Raw genomic sequence first — 18,792 nt, 5'->3', positions numbered from 1 at the left:
GTATTGTATTGTATTGTACTGTATCGTTTGATGAATACAATGTTTGGATAGATTCTATCGTTTGTCTTTGTTTCATTATATCATGCACTAGCAATATAAAGAATAAATTTGTAATATTATAAAAATAAATTATGATACGGGGTAAATTTATTATATAAAAAGGTATGATAAATGATAAAATAAAATAATTTAATAATAGTGAAGGGTGAGATGAGAGAAAAAGACAAGATAACGATGCAACCACACCAAATCGGTTGTTACATAAAGTGGCACATTTCGACGTTATGTAATGACGGATTTAATGATACGATACAATAAAATTTAAATAACAACTAAAACAAACATCGTATTTAAAGTAACAATACGATACGATACAATAGGTAACGACCATCCAAACAAGCTGTTAAAAGTTTTAAATTTAAAATTTGTATTTTAAAATTATAAAATTGAAATTAGAAAGTAAGTGGCTACAAAAAATTATTTAATAAGAGTGTAAAACCAATAGGCAATATAAGGAACAAACTCCGAAGGCTTTCATTTATATTTTTAATACTTCAAATTAATTTGCAAGTTCTTTTTTGATTTTTTTATTTTTGAACTTGCAAATTAAAAGTTTATAATAATTATAAAAAATAAGAAATAGTACATCACATGCTTTGCATCATTTTTGTAAGTTCTTCCATGTCAACATGAGGTTCTTGGTTTCCGGCATTGGTTGAATCGGAACCATAAACCATTATATCTCCAATTTCTTGGTCCTCCTCTTCGTCTACCTCGTCACGCCCTTGATTTCGCCACTCTGATCTTATCCAATCTCTGAAGCACACTAGAATTTCTAAAGCGTTGCTGCCCAATGAATGATGGGTATCTCCTAGCTGCTGCCTTGCTTGGCTAAATGCGCTCTCTGATGTGACTGTTGGAATCGGCACATTTAGCACGTCTCGAGCCATGGCCGAAAGAACAGGAAATTGATTTGAGTTGCTCCTCCACCAACCCAGTGGTAGAAAATCCTTTGTGAGGGGCTCTAGTGACTTTTGCAAGTAGAATTGTAGTTCATCAATATTCCTGCTACTGGTTTGTTGATGCTCTCCTAGTGTAGACCAAATCTGATAATCTTGAATACAATCATCATCATCCATAGTTGTTCTAGATGTTGAAGGATTAGTTGAAGGAATATTTGCATCTACAACCGAAGAAGCATCAATATTAGCATAATAATTATATAAAGTTTGTAAATGTGTGTGTAGCTCAGAAATACAAGTGTCAATATCAGGAGTTTCAGTTGGTCCAATATCCATATAAGTATATAAATCTCTAATTAATTGGCGACGCTTTATCATTTTGACAGTAGGGTTTAATGCACTTTGTGATGGAGATAGAAATCTTCGACGTATGGGGAGTTAATTTTATGGGTCCCTTTATAAGCTCTTGTGGGATAAAATATATCTTGGTAGCGATGGACTATGTGTCCAAATGGGTTGAAGCAATTGCCTTACCAAACAACGAGGCAAGAAGTGTGACCGCATTCTTGAAGAAAAACATATTCACTCGGTTTCGCTCACCTATGGCCATTCTTAGTGATGATGGGTCTCATTTCTGTAACAAGGCTTTCACGGGGCTACTAGAGAAATATGGCGTCAAGCATAAGGTGGCCACATCTTATCATCCCCAATCTGGTGGTCAAGTTGAAGTTTCCAACCGGGAGATAAAGAGCATTCTAGCAAAGACCGTCAATGCAAACAGGACAGATTGGTCAAGAAAGCTAGATGACGCATTATGGGCATACCGCACGGCATACAAAACTCCTATTGGCACTTTTTCTTATCGGTTAGTCTTCGGTAAAGCTTGTCATCTACCCGTAGAACTGGAACACAAAGCCATGTGGGCTCTGAAAAGGTTGAACTTGGATTGGGCTGAAGCTACAAATTTGAGGTTAACACAACTCAATGAAATGGAGGAATTCCGTTTCCATGCTTATGAAGGTGCAGCTGTGTATAAAGAAAAGATGAAGTTCGTCCACGACAAGAAGATCTTGAAAAGAGAGTTCAAGTCGGGTGACTTGGTTTAGCTCTTTAACTCAAGGCTCAAATTGTTTCTGGGCAAGCTTAAATCAAAATGGTCTGGTCCATTCAAAGTGGTCAATGTCTCTCCTTTTGGAGCTGTGGAACTTGCATCGGAGGATGGGCTCCGGACCTTCAAGGTAAATGGCCAACGAATCAAGCACTACTTGGGCACAGATGGAGAAAAACATTTGGTGGAACAATTGGCTCTCCAAGATGGTCCATGCCCGACAAATGAGTAAAGCAAAAGAAACGCCAACTTCGTCGTGTCGCGATGTTAAATCAAGCGCTTCATGGGAGGCAACCCATGTGTGGTAACACCCTTTTTGGCCTTTGAGTTTTTAATTCTTTGTTAGATAGATTTAATTGAGCAATTTAAAGTGTGTGTTAGAGTGCAGGGGATTCAAAAAGATCATGACACGGGGTAAGATTGCATGAAAAAAGGAAGAAAAATCACCTTGGGTAGTTTGCTACACATATGCGGTCGCATTTTCACTATGCGGAAACTAACACAGTGTGTTTGGCTAATTTGGTGGTAAAGATGCGACGAGTTGGTGCACTTTGCGGACCGCATTTTCACTTTGCGATCGCATAGTGCACCGCATTTTTGGCCTTTTAGCAAGTCGCTTGAATCCACCGCATAACACTTATGCGGTCGCATAGTGTGTTATGCGGTGACTTACCCACCGCAAATCAGTCTGGTATATCTTCGCATTCCTTCAGCTCTCACACATTCAAAACAAAACAAAAAAATATTTTTTTTTAAAAGAGGGCAAACAAAGAACGAAACAAGGGCAAAATGGCTAGTGGCATCTAACAAAGGACGAAAACACTTGAGAATTCATTTCCTTAGTGTGCTTATTCATCTTCACTGGTATGTTTCCTTGCCCCGATTTTTATTTTTAGTTTCGCCTTTGTTTCCCCTGTGTCTCTTTTCTATTTTCTTTCTTTAGTCTTGATTGTGTTTTATAAGTAAATGTCCGCCCATATTTTGATAGTCTTTTGGGTAGGAAACATAATTGGGGTGCTGGGTAGCAAGAATTAGGACCGCCATTGTTGAGGATAGAATTAACTCGTTGGGGACGATGGAGTTTGCGGTTTGCATAATCAAAATGCGGTCCGCATTTATGCCGTATAATTAAACCCTAGTTGGCTGAGGAAAATGTCAAATATGACGACATTTGCGATCGCATAATTGATATGCGGACCGCAAAGTCACCGCAGACTGAAACAGAATGCCCAGTTAAAACCTTGCTTTTTGCGATCGCATTTCCCACTTTGCGGTGGAATTTGCTATCGCATTTTGTGATTTGGTTTTTGAGAGCAAATCAGTTCTACACTGGTTATGCGATCCACATAGTGGTTATGCGATCGCATAACCCATCACAGACTGAGATCCAGTAGTGAACTATCAAGTTTGCGGTCAGCATAGTGGTTATGCGACCGCATAACCTGTCACATTTTCAACTTTTTCTTAAAGTTTTCTGTTTTCTTTCCACTGTTGCCTACTATGTCGCTCACATTTCACTTTTGTGCAAATATAGGTCCCAAGAAACATCCAGCCTTTGCCCAGAAAAGGGCATCTTCCAGTCGTCAAACTCACCAAACAAAACGACCGCGCCCGGACCCTGCTACTACACTTCCCTCCTAATCTGATAAGGAGGAGATCTTGCCCTCAGTTGACCTACAAGCTGAGGCAAGAAGGAAACACAGAGATGACTTCTAACTCTGATTTGGGGTCGATAGGTCTAGGGAACTGTATAGAGAAGGGCTCACCAAATGGAAAATCCTGGCCGAAAAGCAATTGAGTTTGAATGGGCTACAAGAGCAGTACCCCCACATATGGGAGAACATCAAAGCAAGACAATGGGAGTGCTTCACTGAACCGCCTGTTGAATATAATGAGACTCTTGTCTGTGAGTTCTATGCATCATATGGAGCCTCCAGGATTGCGCACCACAAATGCAATAGGATTTTTATTGACACCGTACTGGTTCGGGAGAAGAGTGTGTTCTGCAGCAGTGAGACAATTAATGAGTTGTACTTCCCTGGCTGGAGATCGGGCGCGACTGAGTATGCTGCCAAATGGGCAAATAGGGAAAATAAGCGTAGTTGGATTGCTTCGATGATAGCAAAGGGGACCCCTACTTGGATCGACCCTGTGCATAAAATTTACAAGGAAGATCTCACACGAGAGGGTTGATTTTGGCTCAGCTTTGTTACCTCTCGATTGATATCGTCCAGGAACGAGACTAACATAGCCATTGAGAAAGCTCTTCTCATTGCATGTATTATGGCGGGTATTCAGATTGACGTGGGAGCTCTTATATTCCAAGAGATAGGGATCCGGGCAAAGCAGCACGCCACATCGCTTCCATTTCCCTGTTTGATCATAGCCCTCTGTAAGGCTGTGAAAATCCCTACCATGCCACACACTGACAAGACAAGGAAGGCGCTGAAGGATATTGATATCACGCGCATTAATGATGTTGTTGCTCCCCAGAGGTTCAGACTGATGGTCAAGTTGATGTAGAGCCCTCAGACTCCCAGACTCATATGACCCCTCAGGTTCCAGTTGCGTCCACTTCTACTTCACAGCCCACCTCTCAGTCCACCACTACTCAGCCTTCTGCTACACTGCCAGCCGTCTTGAGGCTTGGTCTCATAGCTCAGCATACCAATACTAAGGTAGACCAGCTTCTGAAAAATTTGCCAACACTCATCAAACAAGCTTTGACGCCTATTCGGTCCTCAGTGACCGCACTCCAACAACAACAAACAACTTATGGGGATCACCTGCAACAGCTTGAGTTGAGGGTTGAGAAGATAGAGCGAGGTGAGGTTAGTGACCTGCCTAGGCTCTGGGAGGAAGTTGCCACTATGAAGACCGAGCTCCACAAGATGCAGACTTTGGAGTTCGATCTATCATCCTTCCTACCCAAGGGAGGTGAGCAGGGTACAGACACAGCAACACCAGGCTTGGACCTTGACTTCTCTACTCTGATGACGGACATTGCACCTCCGACTGTCGGGGCTTCCCAGCCCCCAGCTCCCCCTACACATATTGAGATTCATTTTGAGGAGGATTCCGGAAATTCTTTAGAGTCCGAGGGTGCGGAGGCAGACGAGGGAGAGGGAGAGGGTGAGGAGGACTCATGGTCCATGGAGGATCATGGCCCTCAGGAGAAGGGCAAGTAGATTGTTGCTCCTACAGTTGAGGACGAGGAGCAAACAGAAATTAAGATGGCGATCGAACATTCTCTAGCAGATATGGCTGCCCCTGCAGATCCATCGACCACTCAACCATCAGTGGGCGAGGCTAGCAGCTCACAGGCCCCAGCTCCAGTATTGGGCCAACCAGAGATCCATCCTCCATCAGTGGAGGTCACTCCTCATGCCGAGATCTCATCGGTCCCAACTTCAGCATCAGAGGGTGACCCTACCATCACTCAGCCGGCTTCTGACTCCCTGTTGCGACCAAAATACTCACGCAAGTGTACGTGACCTTCAAGTAATATAGTAATAAGTAAAGTATCATTTCCGCGAGGACTTGTGATCAACTTATAGACTGATGCAAACTCAAACAATTATCGATTCAAACTAATTCATCACAAAATACATAAATAACCAATTTACAATTTAACTAGTAGACAAACAATAATACAACGCAAAGTTACTACGCCAGTTATGAATTTTTCTTTTAACAATTAATAAAAGACATATTCCGGGGTCATGGGCTTGCTAGAGATCATGCTACGTTTTTTAGCTTAAAAATGATTTATTGAATTATCCGGGTTATTGATTACAGGGTTAATAATACCCATAAGAATCTGTCGATTTCTTATGCACCTATTCAAGTTAAATTAATACCTATATTTCTATGGTATTAATATTAACTCAAATGCATTTACAAATCCTATTTCTCAACCAAACAAGGCTATTAAGTATAGTTCTATCTTAATCGCGAATCTTTCACCCGATGCCCAGGATCCAGATCTTGCTCTATTTGATTCTATATGCAATCAAGAATTTCCTTTTTCAAGTTTAACTCAAGATTCGTAAATAGTATTTCACTGTTAGCTACGCAGTAAAATAATTAACAGCAGAATCAAATAAACAACCCTTAACGATAAATTCAAGATCATCTATTTAAGCTTCAAACAACATAATCATCTAACACCCATAACCCTAGAATATTTGGGTTTTTAGCCACTCATAATCATACAAACATCAATAATATAAGTCTTAAACATAAAATAAATAGATACTAGAAGAAAGTTTAGATTAACTCTTTTAATCCTTGCTCCAAAGTGTTGTCTCCTCTTGATTTTAATCATCCAAGATGGATCTCCTCTTCTTTTTCTCTCTCAAAACCAGTCTGCCCGTCAATAATGGATGCTTTACCCTTTTTAATTGTGTAGGAAGGTGTTTTGACAATTATGCCCTTTTTAGACCGAAATAGAGTAGTTCTGTGATTTTTACACGTCTGTGACGTCCCGCGCGATGCCCTGTGCACCGCGTACATGGATTGGACAGAGGCAGAATACATTTTAACGGAGCAGAATAATTTTTCACTGGAATTGCACTATCGCGGTGCCCCACGCCCTCCCCCCTCTTCTCGCGGCGCGGCAGTGCAAATTTCTGTGCTGCTTCGTTTTTTCATTTGTTTTGCTATCGGGGCTTGCTTTGCGACCCCCGAACACGATCCCGACTTGATTTATTTAGCTTTTACTCAGACTTCTGTAACGACCCGACCGGTCGTTTTGAGCTCCGATGCGTCATTCAGTAGTTTGAGGCCATGAGCGGCTTCATCTCAGGTATATTGACTTGTGTGAACGGTCAGAATTAAAATTCAGGAAGTTTGGAGTCAAATCTAAATGGAAATTCTCATTTTGAAAGCTTAAAATTGAAGAAATGAACTAGGATTAGAATTTTGAGTAAACGACCTCGGAATTGAGATCTGAAAGTTCCAGCATGTTCGTATGATGATTTCAGACTTGGGCGTGTGTCCGGATTTGGTTTTGGATAACCCATGAGCATTTCGGCGTATATTGTGGAAGTTAGTATTTTAGAAGAATTTCATAAATTTGGGTTGGAAGGCATTTCAGAGTTATAGATGTGTGTTTGGGATTCCGAGTCTGGGAATAGCTCCGTATGGTGATTCTGGAGTTGGGAGCGCGATCGGAAGTGAATTCGGATGTCCGGAGGTCATTTTGAAGTCATTTGGCTAAATATAGAAATTTGAAGGTTTTTGAGAAAATTCGACCGGAAGTGGAAATTTTGATATTGGGGTCGGATTGCAATTCCGAAAGTTGGTGCAAGTCCGTAATGTCGAATATGACTTGTGTGCAAAATTTGAAGTCATTCGGACTAGTTTTGGTAAGGTTTGAGACACTTAGTCTCTTTTAAGGAAGCTTAAGTTGGAAAAGTCAACCGGATATTGACTTATGTGTTAGAGGGCTCGAAATGTGAATTTTATGGTTCGGATAGCTTCGTTAGGTTATTTGGGACTTAGGAGTGTGTCCGGAATATTTTTGTGATGACCGGTGTAGAATTAAGCTTGAATTGGCGAAGTTAGTATTTTGGTGACTTCCGGTTGATAGGTGAGATTTTGATCCGGGAGTCGGAATGGAATTCCGAGAATTGCTGTAGCTTTGTTATGTCATTTGTGATGTGTGTGCAAAATTTCAGGTCATTCGGACATCGTTTGGTCGGGTTTTTGATCGAAAGTGTATTTTCGGAAGTTTTTGGAAACTTAGGCTTGAATTCAATGATGATTTGATGTTTTGATGTTATTTTGGGTGTTTCGAAGATAGGGACAAGTTTGAATGATATTGTGGGACATGTTGATATAATTGGTTAAGGTCCCGAGGGCCTCGGGTGGATTTCGGAAGGTTAACGGAATGAAATTCGGACCAAAAAGAAAAGAAAAAACTGCAGAAATTTCTGCTGCAATTTTTTGATTCGGGGAGCCTACTTTAGAAGCTCATATCTCGGGATATATAAATAGTTATATGGTGTACAACCTATCAAATTAAAGATTTTCGAGTCTAGTTTCTATATCTTCAATCCGTTTGTCATTTGGATACTTATACAAGACGTTATGGGTGTTTAAACAGAAGGTGTCCGACAAGGAAATTTTTTAATAGGATGTACAACATGTATAGCACAAGTGCAAGGTACAACTCGACGAAGCACGGGCAGAATCTTTTAAACACGGATTTGGCTTATTTCTTTCATTTCTTTCATTTGGGTTGGGTTATTTTGGAGAGAATTTCAAGGGGGATTTCATCAAGCATCAAAGGTGAGTTGTTTATACTTATTTCCTAGTTAAATACATGGATTAGAGCCGAAAACTCAAGTAAATTATGGACAAAAATGGTGGTCTAGAGCTTGAAACTTAAGAGAATTAAATGGTGATTTGAGGGGTCAAATGAACTCCAATTTTTGTGAATTTGGTATGTATAGACTCGTGGCGAGATAAGGGTTGTATTGATGTAAAAAATTTTGAATTTTGAGACGTGGGCCCGGGGCTAAGGTTTTGCTAATTTCGGGATTTTCGACATTTTTCGAGTCTTTTCGATTGGGTTATATTCCCTTAGCCTATTGTAACATATTTGTTGTGGTTTTGACTAGATTCGACGCGCGAAGAGGTCGATTCAAGAGGAAAGGACATTGCGGACTAGTCTACGGCCGGTTAGAGGTGAGTAATAGATGTAAATGCTGTTCTGAGGGTTTGAAACCCCGAACTTTCATATCGTAATGCTATATTGAGGCGTGACACGCACTCCATGGCGAGTGCGGGGTCGGATACTATTGGGTATTGTGACTTGGTCCATCCCGTGTGATGTTTATACTATACTGGTGATTGATACACATACTTCATTGATATTACTGGGCTTGATGCCATGTTTAGGGCCTTGTGCCGATTTGTAAAATCCTTAGAGGATTGATATTACTGCTTAGCATGATTTGCATATCATTTAATTTCAGTCCAAGGTTTTAAATGTTGTCTTGCAAACTCAGCCATAATTCTAAGTGTTGAAAACTTAAATGATATTTTTAAATGTATTCCGGGCTGGGAACTTCTATTTTGTAAATGCCCAAGGGGCTTATTATATTATTTTCTGGACTGAATATAAAGTGACTTGAAACAGTGGTAACAATGACACTGTGTGATATACTTGAAACAGTGGTAACAATGACACTGTGTGATATATTTGAAACAGTGGTAACAGTGACACTGTGTGATATACTTGAAATAGTGGTAACAATGACACTGGATGATATACTTGAACAGTGGTAACAATGGCACTGTATGATCTAAATTGGTCAGGTAACAATGGCTGACCGGTCAGGTAACAATGACTGACCAAGATATTGCGCTTGGGCTGTAGGAGCCCCTCCGGAGTCTGTATACAACCCCATTGAGCGCCGTCGACGATAAATAAATATGGATGGCTCGGGCTGCACGCCGCAGTGGGTACTGGAATGTACCATCATATGCATTGTATTGCATTCATGCATTTGTTCATTAATTGTCGTTGTGATATTTCTAGAGATATTTATCTGCTTTTGCTGGTGCTATCTGATCCTTGAGTGTTGGGGCCCGAGTGGCTGACCAGGAACGAAGATATTGCCCGAGGGGCGGGTTTCTGTGCATAGTGACACCGATGGCTGGAATTATTTTGCAACTGTTAAAAAGATTATTTTCAAAAGAGGTTTAAAACTGAGTCAGATATTTTATAAAGGATTTTTATGGAATTACTATTTTCAAAAAGGGTTGTACCGTCTTAGATAGCATGATGAAGTGTTCTTACGTGATTTCTTATCACTCAGTTATTATTTACTCTTATTACCACTGAGTTGGAAGTACTCACTTTACTCCCTGCACCTCGCGTGTAGTTGCAGGTACTGTTCACCCAGTAGCGGGTTATTAGCGGACTGAAGGTATACTATTGTAGCCGAGCAAGGTGACCGTCAGCGTTCACGGCATCGTATTTCTTCATTGATTCTAAATTCCATTTTGTATATTGCTGGTCTTGTATTAGTATTTAGATCTTTAGATGCTCGTGGCTTGTGACACCCCAATTTCGGGCTGAGTCGGGATGGTTTCCATTATTCTATCATGTTTACTTCGCACTTGTGATTATATTATCTGCGAATTAGACTTATTCCTGCTAAGTAATTATAAAGAGATGTATTATTTTGTTGTTGGCTGGCATTGTCCCCACGAGAGGCGCCATCATGACCGGGTTGGGATTTTGGGTCGTGACAAGTTGGTATCAGAGCCTAGGTTACTTGGTCTCACGAGTCATGATCCGGTTTAGTAGAGTCTCGCGGATCGGTATGGAGACGCCTGTACTTATCCTCGGGAGGCTGCAGGACCTTTAGGAAAACTTCACATTCTTGAATTCTTATCGTGCGTCCTCGATTCAGCTTGAAAAGAAACTTTTGAAATTCCTTCCGCGTGATCGTATGCACCAACGGGCGCTCAGTATCAGATGTGTCTCGATGGCTTTTGATTCCCCGATCGAGGGGCGAGGTGTAATCTCTGTGAGTTTGAAGTTAGACCAGTCAGGAAGACTTGAGGCCAAATCTTTGCCAATGGCTTGAGCACCGAGGTGCTGATTTTGTGAGCAAGTGTTTTGAACTCATATGTTCATTATTGTTCTTGTTAGCCAAAATGGAGGTTGGATATCCACGTGATGAGTATGTTAGTGTTGCGAGGTGTATTTGTACGACTTGGTAGTGGCGAAGAAGCCTACTGGATAGTAGATGAACTGTTAAGTGATTCGTTTCTTATTGTGATTTGTTGAGTAGCCCGAGTTATGGGCGCGTGAAGAATATTTTTCGTGTCTCCTAGTTAGATAAGTCTGGGAGCTGAGATCGCTTTCGTAAATGTATTATGACGAAATCGTTGAGTCAAGGAGACCACCTTGAAGGTCGAAAATATTAAAGGAAGAATATGTTCCTACTTGGTTGAATAGCCCAATAATGGAGGGTTGAAGGGTATTTTCTATGTGTTATGATTCAAATAGGTGCAACGCATGTCCATGTATCAATTTAGATTTATGTAATTGATATGCATTGTGATACTTTGTCAAGTTGTGGATGTGTTGTTAGGATGATTTTGGTGATTCTCTGGCAGGTGGATAGGACCAATTACAAAGGAGGCTCTGTCGAAATTTTTGAAAAATTTATGACTTAAAAAAAAAAATTGGTCGCCTAGAGAGTGGGCTTAACTGTTGTGTGAGTAAATGCAAGAATTGCAGAAGAGTTAAAATTCTAGATGATTCGTGTTTCCACGAGCTTATGATGGAGTGAGTTTAATCTCACCATGATATTACGACAGCAATAGAGTATATGTGTTGTGATCTATGGCTTCGAGCCAAGTTGGGGAGCTTGCTGTTGATTAGCTGATTGCACGGTTTAATACCTGCGTGAATTCTGGTTATTGGCGTATTGGTGGGTTATTGCAGCTACGGAAAATGACCATGAGTGGTAATTTGAGTAAATGAATTGTTGGATGCATGCTATGGTTAGCCTTATTGGCTCATGTTCAGACTTGAGGGAAGATTCATGATTTATGCCTCGTATAGGTGCAGGCTTCGAGGGAAGTGATCCCTCTAGGTGCTTTATCGAGAGGGTATTCATATGTTATAAAATTTAGTAGAGTTGGTTGCATTCGGGGCCAAGTCAAAGTTGGGTGGCTCTCAATAGCGGTCCTAGTTAATTCAAGAGGTAAAGTGTGGTGCCTAATGATTTTGAGTCTATAAGTACAGTTAAGAGTCAAGATTTTGAAGCAGCTTATGAAGAAAGGCACAGAATGTTCTAAGATGTTTTGACTTGCGATGTAGCATTTGAGAGACATGGAATGGTCATGGTATTTGAGACAGGATGGTCTCGTGATTTAAGGTCACTCGGGGTGAGTTTGGTTGAAATAAGTTAGGTGTTAAAGGGAGATATTATTATTTCTAAGGCAATCAAGGATAAATTGGAAGGAAGTAGATTGATTAGCCATAGTTGAGTTGGTATACTAGTGTCAGTGATCGGTTCGTTTAGCGTAATCGAGTTATGAATGTGAGGCTTGTCGGCCGCAGTGATTGATGATATTCTGAAGCATTCTTTTGTTAGGGCCTATTATGAGTAGGCGGATCCCAGAAAGTGTTATGGTGGCTTGGATAACTACTTAGAGATTGGCATATTCGACGATTATGAGGATTCGCCTGTATGCTGCTATAGTTCTCCTGAAGTGAGTTAAATGGAAAGTCTTATGTGATGAAGTATTAGCCTATCGGCGGTTCCATAGTTGTGATGGAAATCGCGTCTATTGTATATTGGCACGTGAGGTGCAATGAGTGGTATGGAATTTGAAGTAAGGACCAAGGTTGCAGTTTGGTCAATGACTGTGATGTCACGATCTCAGATGAGCAGTATATGAGTTTCAGTGTTTTGAGTAAGATGGGTATTGACGTCAGTATCACCTGAGGTCGGTGTTCTGTGAGAAAGGCTTTGCATCCTGGTTAGGGATTCTTGATCGCTTTTCAGCGTTAGTGCAGCTGGTGGTTTGGATGTGCAGACCCGTTAATTATTTCGGAAGATGGTGGGAGCTTGTCCCACAGGAATATTGTATAAGTGTGACATGTAGTCACTTGATTAATTAGAAATTTAAACCAAGTATGAGGATTTTGGTAATATCATCCATTTGAGAATTTATGCCTGGAGGGCACTTTGTTTATTGGGTTATGGACCTGTGAAAGATTATTGGCACGATCAGGATCGACTTGAGGTCGGTTGATAGGTTTAAATGTGGAAGTGAGCCTTACGTCAGGCCAGTTGTGTTTATTTCAGCAATGCGCTCTTTATGGAAGGATAGTCGCGGTCTTATTTCGTGGTTAGTTAATTCATGTAAAGATATATTGCACCATATGAGTTGTGAGACGGCTTGGTAAATTCCTTATGTGTTGAGGTTCCGCTCAACGGTGATGTTATATGAGCAGGATGAGACTTAGATCATGTATCGCACCTCAGTTGTGCTTGAGTTTGTAGCCTATAGCGCTATATGTTTCCTTGGGAATGATATTATGCACCTTAGTGTGTTTATGACCGATATTCGGTATTTTGATGTGATGAGCTATTCAACTCGACATATATCTCCTTATGTGAGTTCTATATGTGGATCGGGTGACACACCGCCATGGGTATGTTGTTTGGATCGGGTTGCACGCCGCAACAGTGTGATGTTCAGTTCAGTGCCCATATTTGCTTTTGTGTGTTCTGTTTCCCTGTTTTCTGAGGAAGTCTATGTTAGTGTGCGAGTTGAGTAGTTCCTTCTAGAGTTCGCCTTCCTTTTGTATCGCGTTCGAATTGATAGCATACTGGCACATTGTGGCGTCTTGTGGGATTTTTTATTATGTCTGAGGTGGCTTATTGCCTGAGCAGTTCGTACTGGGTGAGACGAGGTTACTAGATTTGGGGTCAGTGCAAACTGATTATATGAAGTATATTATAGAGCAAAGATCATTCTTTGGTTTGCGACAAGGTAATTGAACTTGTCAGGAGTGTAGATCCAATGAATTGTTGATTCAGCAGTTGGTTGTGAATTTCGGCACATCTCTTCAGTCGTATCGGTGTTAAAAAAAATATAAATCGGTGTTGAAAAAAAAACTAGAGCAAGACCTGTGTAGATCATGAGATGCAATGAGAGCATCAGATTCGTGGAATTTCGACCATTATGTTTAAAGAATGTTATTGTGGTTCTATGAGTAAGTGATGCAAAGTGTGAATTCAGCAAAGTTATGCAGTCATGTTTGGGTACAACGTGTGGAGATTGATATGGTGGTCGTATGATGGAAACAGGCTTGGCAGGGAAATTCAGGATGTTGGAATTGGGCCTAATGACTTATTTGCTTGAATAAATAAGTATATCTACAGAATTATCGAGCTAATGTGCTCAACGGAGTAGTGGTAGCATGGGAAGGTGCATGATGTGTTAAACAAGTGATTTTGGACTACTTCAGTGTAGTTCTCAGCACGTTCGAGGACGATCGTATGTTTAAGTGGGGGAGATTGTAACGACCCACCGGTCGTTTTGAGCTCCGACGCGTCATTCAGTAGTTTGAGGCCATGAGTGGCTTCATCTCAGGTATATTGACTTGTGTGTACGATCAGAATTAAAATTCAGGAAGTTTGGAGTCAAATCTAAATGGAAATTCTCATTTTGAAAGCTTAAAATTGAAGAAATGAACTAGGATTAGAATTTTGAGTAAACGACCTCAGAATTGAGATCTGAAAGTTCCAGCATGTTCGTATGATGATTTCGGACTTGGGCGTTTGTCCGGATTTGGTTTTGGATAACCCGTGAGCATTTCGGCGTATATTGTGGAAGTTAGTATTTTAGAAGAATTTCATAAATTTGGGTTGGAAGGCATTTCAAAGTTATAGATGTGTGTTTGGGATTCCGAGTCTGGGAATAGCTCCGTATGGTGATTCTGGAGTTGGGAGCGCGATCAGAAGTGAATTCGGTGTCATTTGGCTAAATATAGAAATTTGAAGGTTTTTGAGAAAATTCGACCGGAAGTGGAAATTTTGATATCGGGGTCGGAATGCGATTCCGAAAGTTGGTGCAAGTCTGTAATGTCGAATATGACTTGTGTGCAAAATTTGAAGTCATTCGGACTAGTTTTGGTAAGGTTTGAGACACTTAGTCTCTTTTAAGGAAGCTTAAGTTGGAAAAGTCAACCGGATATTGACTTATGTGTTAGAGGGCTCGAAATGTGAATTTTATGGTTCGGATAGCTTTATTAGGTGATTTGGGACTTAGGAGTGTGTCCGGAATATTTTTGTGATGACCGGTGTAGAATTAAGCTTGAATTGGCGAAGTTAGTATTTTGGTGACTTCCGGTTGATAGGTGAGATTTTGATCCGGAAGTCGGAATGGAATTATGAGAATTGCTGTAGCTTTGTTATGTCATTTGTGATGTGTGTGCAAAATTTCAGGTCATTCGGACATCGTTTGGTCGGGTTTTTGATCGAAAGTGTATTTTCGGAAGTTTTTGGAAACTTAGGCTTGAATTCGATGATGATTTGATGTTTTGATGTTATTTTGGGTGTTTCGAAGGTTGGGACAAGTTTGAATGATATTGTGGGACATGTTGATATAATTGGTTAAGGTCCCGAGGGCCTCGGGTGGATTTCGGAAGGTTAACGGAATGAAATTCGGACCAAAAAGAAAAGAAAAAACTGCAGAAATTTCTGCTGCAATTTTTTGATTCGGGGAGCCTACTTTAGAAGCTCATATCTCGGGATATATAAAGAGTTATATGGTGTACAACCTATCAAATTAAAGATCTTCGCGTCTAGTTTCTATATCTTCAATCCGTTTGTCATTTGGATACTTATACAAGACGTTATGGGTGTTTAAACAGAAGGTGTCCGACAAGGAAATTTTTTAATAGGATGTACAACTTGTGTAGCACAAGTGCAAGGTACAACTCGACGAAGCATGGACAGATTCTTTTAAACACGGATTTGGCTTATTTCTTTCATTTCTTTCATTTGGGTTGGGTTATTTTGGAGAGAATTTCAAGGGGGATTTCATCAAGCATCAAAGGTGAGTTGTTTATACTTATTTCCAAGTTAAATACATGGATTAGAGCTGAAAACTCAAGTAAATTATGGACAAAAATGGTGGTTTAGGGCTTGAAACTTAAGAGAATTAAATGGTAATTTGAGGGGTCAAATGAACTCCGATTTTTGTGAATTTGGTATGTATAGACTCGTGGCGAGATAAGGGTCGTATTGATGTAAAAATTTCTGAATTTTGAGACGTGGGCCCGGGGCTCGGGTTTTGCTAATTTTGGGATTTTCGACATTTTCCGAGTCTTTTCGATTGGGTTATATTCCCTTAGCCTATTGTAACATATTTGTTGTGGTTTTGACTAGATTCGACGCGCGAAGAGGTCGATTCAAGAGGAAAGGACATTGCGGACTAGTCTACGGCCGGTTAGAGGTGAGTAATAGATGTAAATGCTGTTCTGAGGGTTTGAAACCCCGAACTTTCAGATCGTAACGCTATATTGAGGCGTGACACGCACTCCATGGCGAGTGCGGGGTCGGATACTATTGGGGATTGTGACTTGATCCATCCCGTGTGATGTTTATACTATACTGGTGATTGATACACATACTTCATTGATATTACTGGGCTTGATGCCATGTTTAGGGCCTTGTGCCGATTTGTAAAATCCTTAGAGGATTGATATTACTGCTTAGCATGATTTGCATATCATTTAATTTCAGTCCAAGGTTTTAAATGTTGTCTTGCAAACTCAGCCATAATTCTAAGTGTTGAAAACTTAAATGATATTTTTAAATGTATTCCGGGCTGGGAACTTCTGTTTTGTAAATGCCCAAGGGGCTTATTATATTATTTTCTGGACTGATTATAAAGTGACTTGAAACAGTGGTAATAATGACACTGTGTGATATACTTGAAACAGTGGTAACAATGACACTGTGTGATATATTTGAAACAGTGGTAACAATGACCCTGTGTGATATACTTGAAACAGTGGTAACAATGACACTGTGTGATATACTTGAAATAGTGGTAACAATGACACTGTGTGATATACTTGAAATAGTGGTAACAATGACACTGGATGATATACTTGAACAGTGGTAACAATGGCACTGTATGACATAAATTGGTCAGGTAACAATGGCTGACCGGTCAGGTAACAATGACTGACCAAGATATTGCGCTTGGGCTGTAGGAGCCCCTCCGGAGTCTGTACACACTCCCAGTGAGCGCCGTCGACGATAAATTTATATGGATGGCTCGGGCTGCACGCCGCAGTGGGTACTGGAATGTACCATCATATGCATTGCATTGCATTCATGCATTTGTTCATTAATTGTCGTTGTGATATTTCTGGAGATATTTATCTGCTTTTGCTGGTGCTATCTGATCCTTGAGTGTTGGGGCCCGAGTGGCTGACCAGGAACGAAGATATTGCCCGAGGGGCGGGTTTCTGTGCATAGTGACACCGATGGCTGGAATTATTTTGCAACTGTTAAAAAGATTATTTTCAAAAGAGGTTTAAAACTGAGTCAGATATTTTATAAAGGATTTTCATGGAATTACTGTTTTCAAAAAGGGTTGTACCGTCTTAGATAGCATGATGAAGTGTTCTTACGTGATTTCTTATCGCTCAGTTATTATTTACTCTTATTACCACTGAGTTGGAAGTACTCACTTTACTCCCTGCACCTCGCGTGCAGTTGCAGGTACTGTTCACCCGGTAGCGAGTTATTAGCGGACTGAAGGTATACTATTGTAGCTGAGCAAGGTGACCGTCAGCGTTCACGGCACCGTATTTCTTCATTGATTCTAAATTCCATTCTGTATATTGCTGGTCTTGTATTAGTATTTAGATCTTTAGATGCTCGTGGCTTGTGACACCCCGATTTCGGGCTGAGTCTTGATGGTTTCCATTATTCTATCATGTTTACTTCGCACTTGTGATTATATTATCTGCGAATTAGACTTATTCCTGCTAAGTAATTATAAAGAGATGTATTGTTTTGTTGTTGGCTGGCCTTGTCCTCACGAGAGGCGCCATCACGACCGGGTTGGGATTTTGGGTCGTGACAACTTCAAAGCCCCAAATCAATCCAATTCATCCCAAATTTATTTCTTAAGTCGGATTAGCTTCCTGCAAGGCATAAAGCATGAATTTAGTATAATTCATTATCATTTAAGCTCAAACCTTTGTAAAATGCAATAATTAAAGTGTTGTTACAACGACTAAAACACGAGTTTTTAGCCTATGATCAACACCCCACACTTAAACCATTGCTCGTCCTCGAGCAATTGACATACATTTCACATAAGGACGACCTTTTTATCAAACAGTTTCTCTAACAACACATGCCGACACTTAAATACCAATTCATAATAGTTCAACCTCAAAACATGACTCACAAGTACCACCCATTTTCATAACTTGCTCACCTACTCTAACACAAAGGTCAAAACGTTTCCTTGCTTTTATAAATCATGTGCCCTCCCACAACTAATATAGACTAGTTCCTCTCAATATAGTATTCACGAATATTTAGGAACTCAAAATAAGAAGAATTGACTCACTCTCAGAATTGAAATTCATGTGCAATAGATGACATACCATATGCTTTCTCCTAGTGTAATACTCTACTAATTGAGCTTATTCAATCAAAGATCAAATAGGACTTTAATTGGTTGTAATGCAGGATGAGGAAGGGTGTGATAAATATAGAATGTAGTAGCTACATCTCTTTGAGCACTTCATACATACACCATTTCATTTCATAATTTTTCAGCATTACTCTTATGTTAAACCATCTCCAACCTTTTTGAGGTTTTACATATTAACAACAAATCCCATTCTCTTTAAGCACCATAAGCTAGGGAATGTTACTAATGAAAATCCATCCCCTATATATATGTATTTTTTTTAATAAACCAACAAATCTCTTCTCAACTTTAACAACATTAAAAAAATACTAAATGCTCATGAGAGATAGAGGTTCAAATAACTGAAATATTTACATAAATTGGTAAGGTTTATAATGCGGATGCCAAAGAAATAGGATTAACGACTCAAAAGATTTGACTAAGATATATACAACTAGGTGGGAACAATTATAAAACTGGTTTAATAAAGAAATGCCTATATCATCTCCT

The sequence above is a fragment of the Nicotiana tabacum genome, chromosome 5 (assembly GCF_000715075.1).
Source record: "Nicotiana tabacum cultivar K326 chromosome 5, ASM71507v2, whole genome shotgun sequence".
In the NCBI taxonomy this organism is placed as follows: Eukaryota; Viridiplantae; Streptophyta; class Magnoliopsida; order Solanales; family Solanaceae; genus Nicotiana; species Nicotiana tabacum.
The sequence above is the reverse complement of the archived record's forward strand: the minus strand, read 5'-3'. Positions refer to the sequence as shown.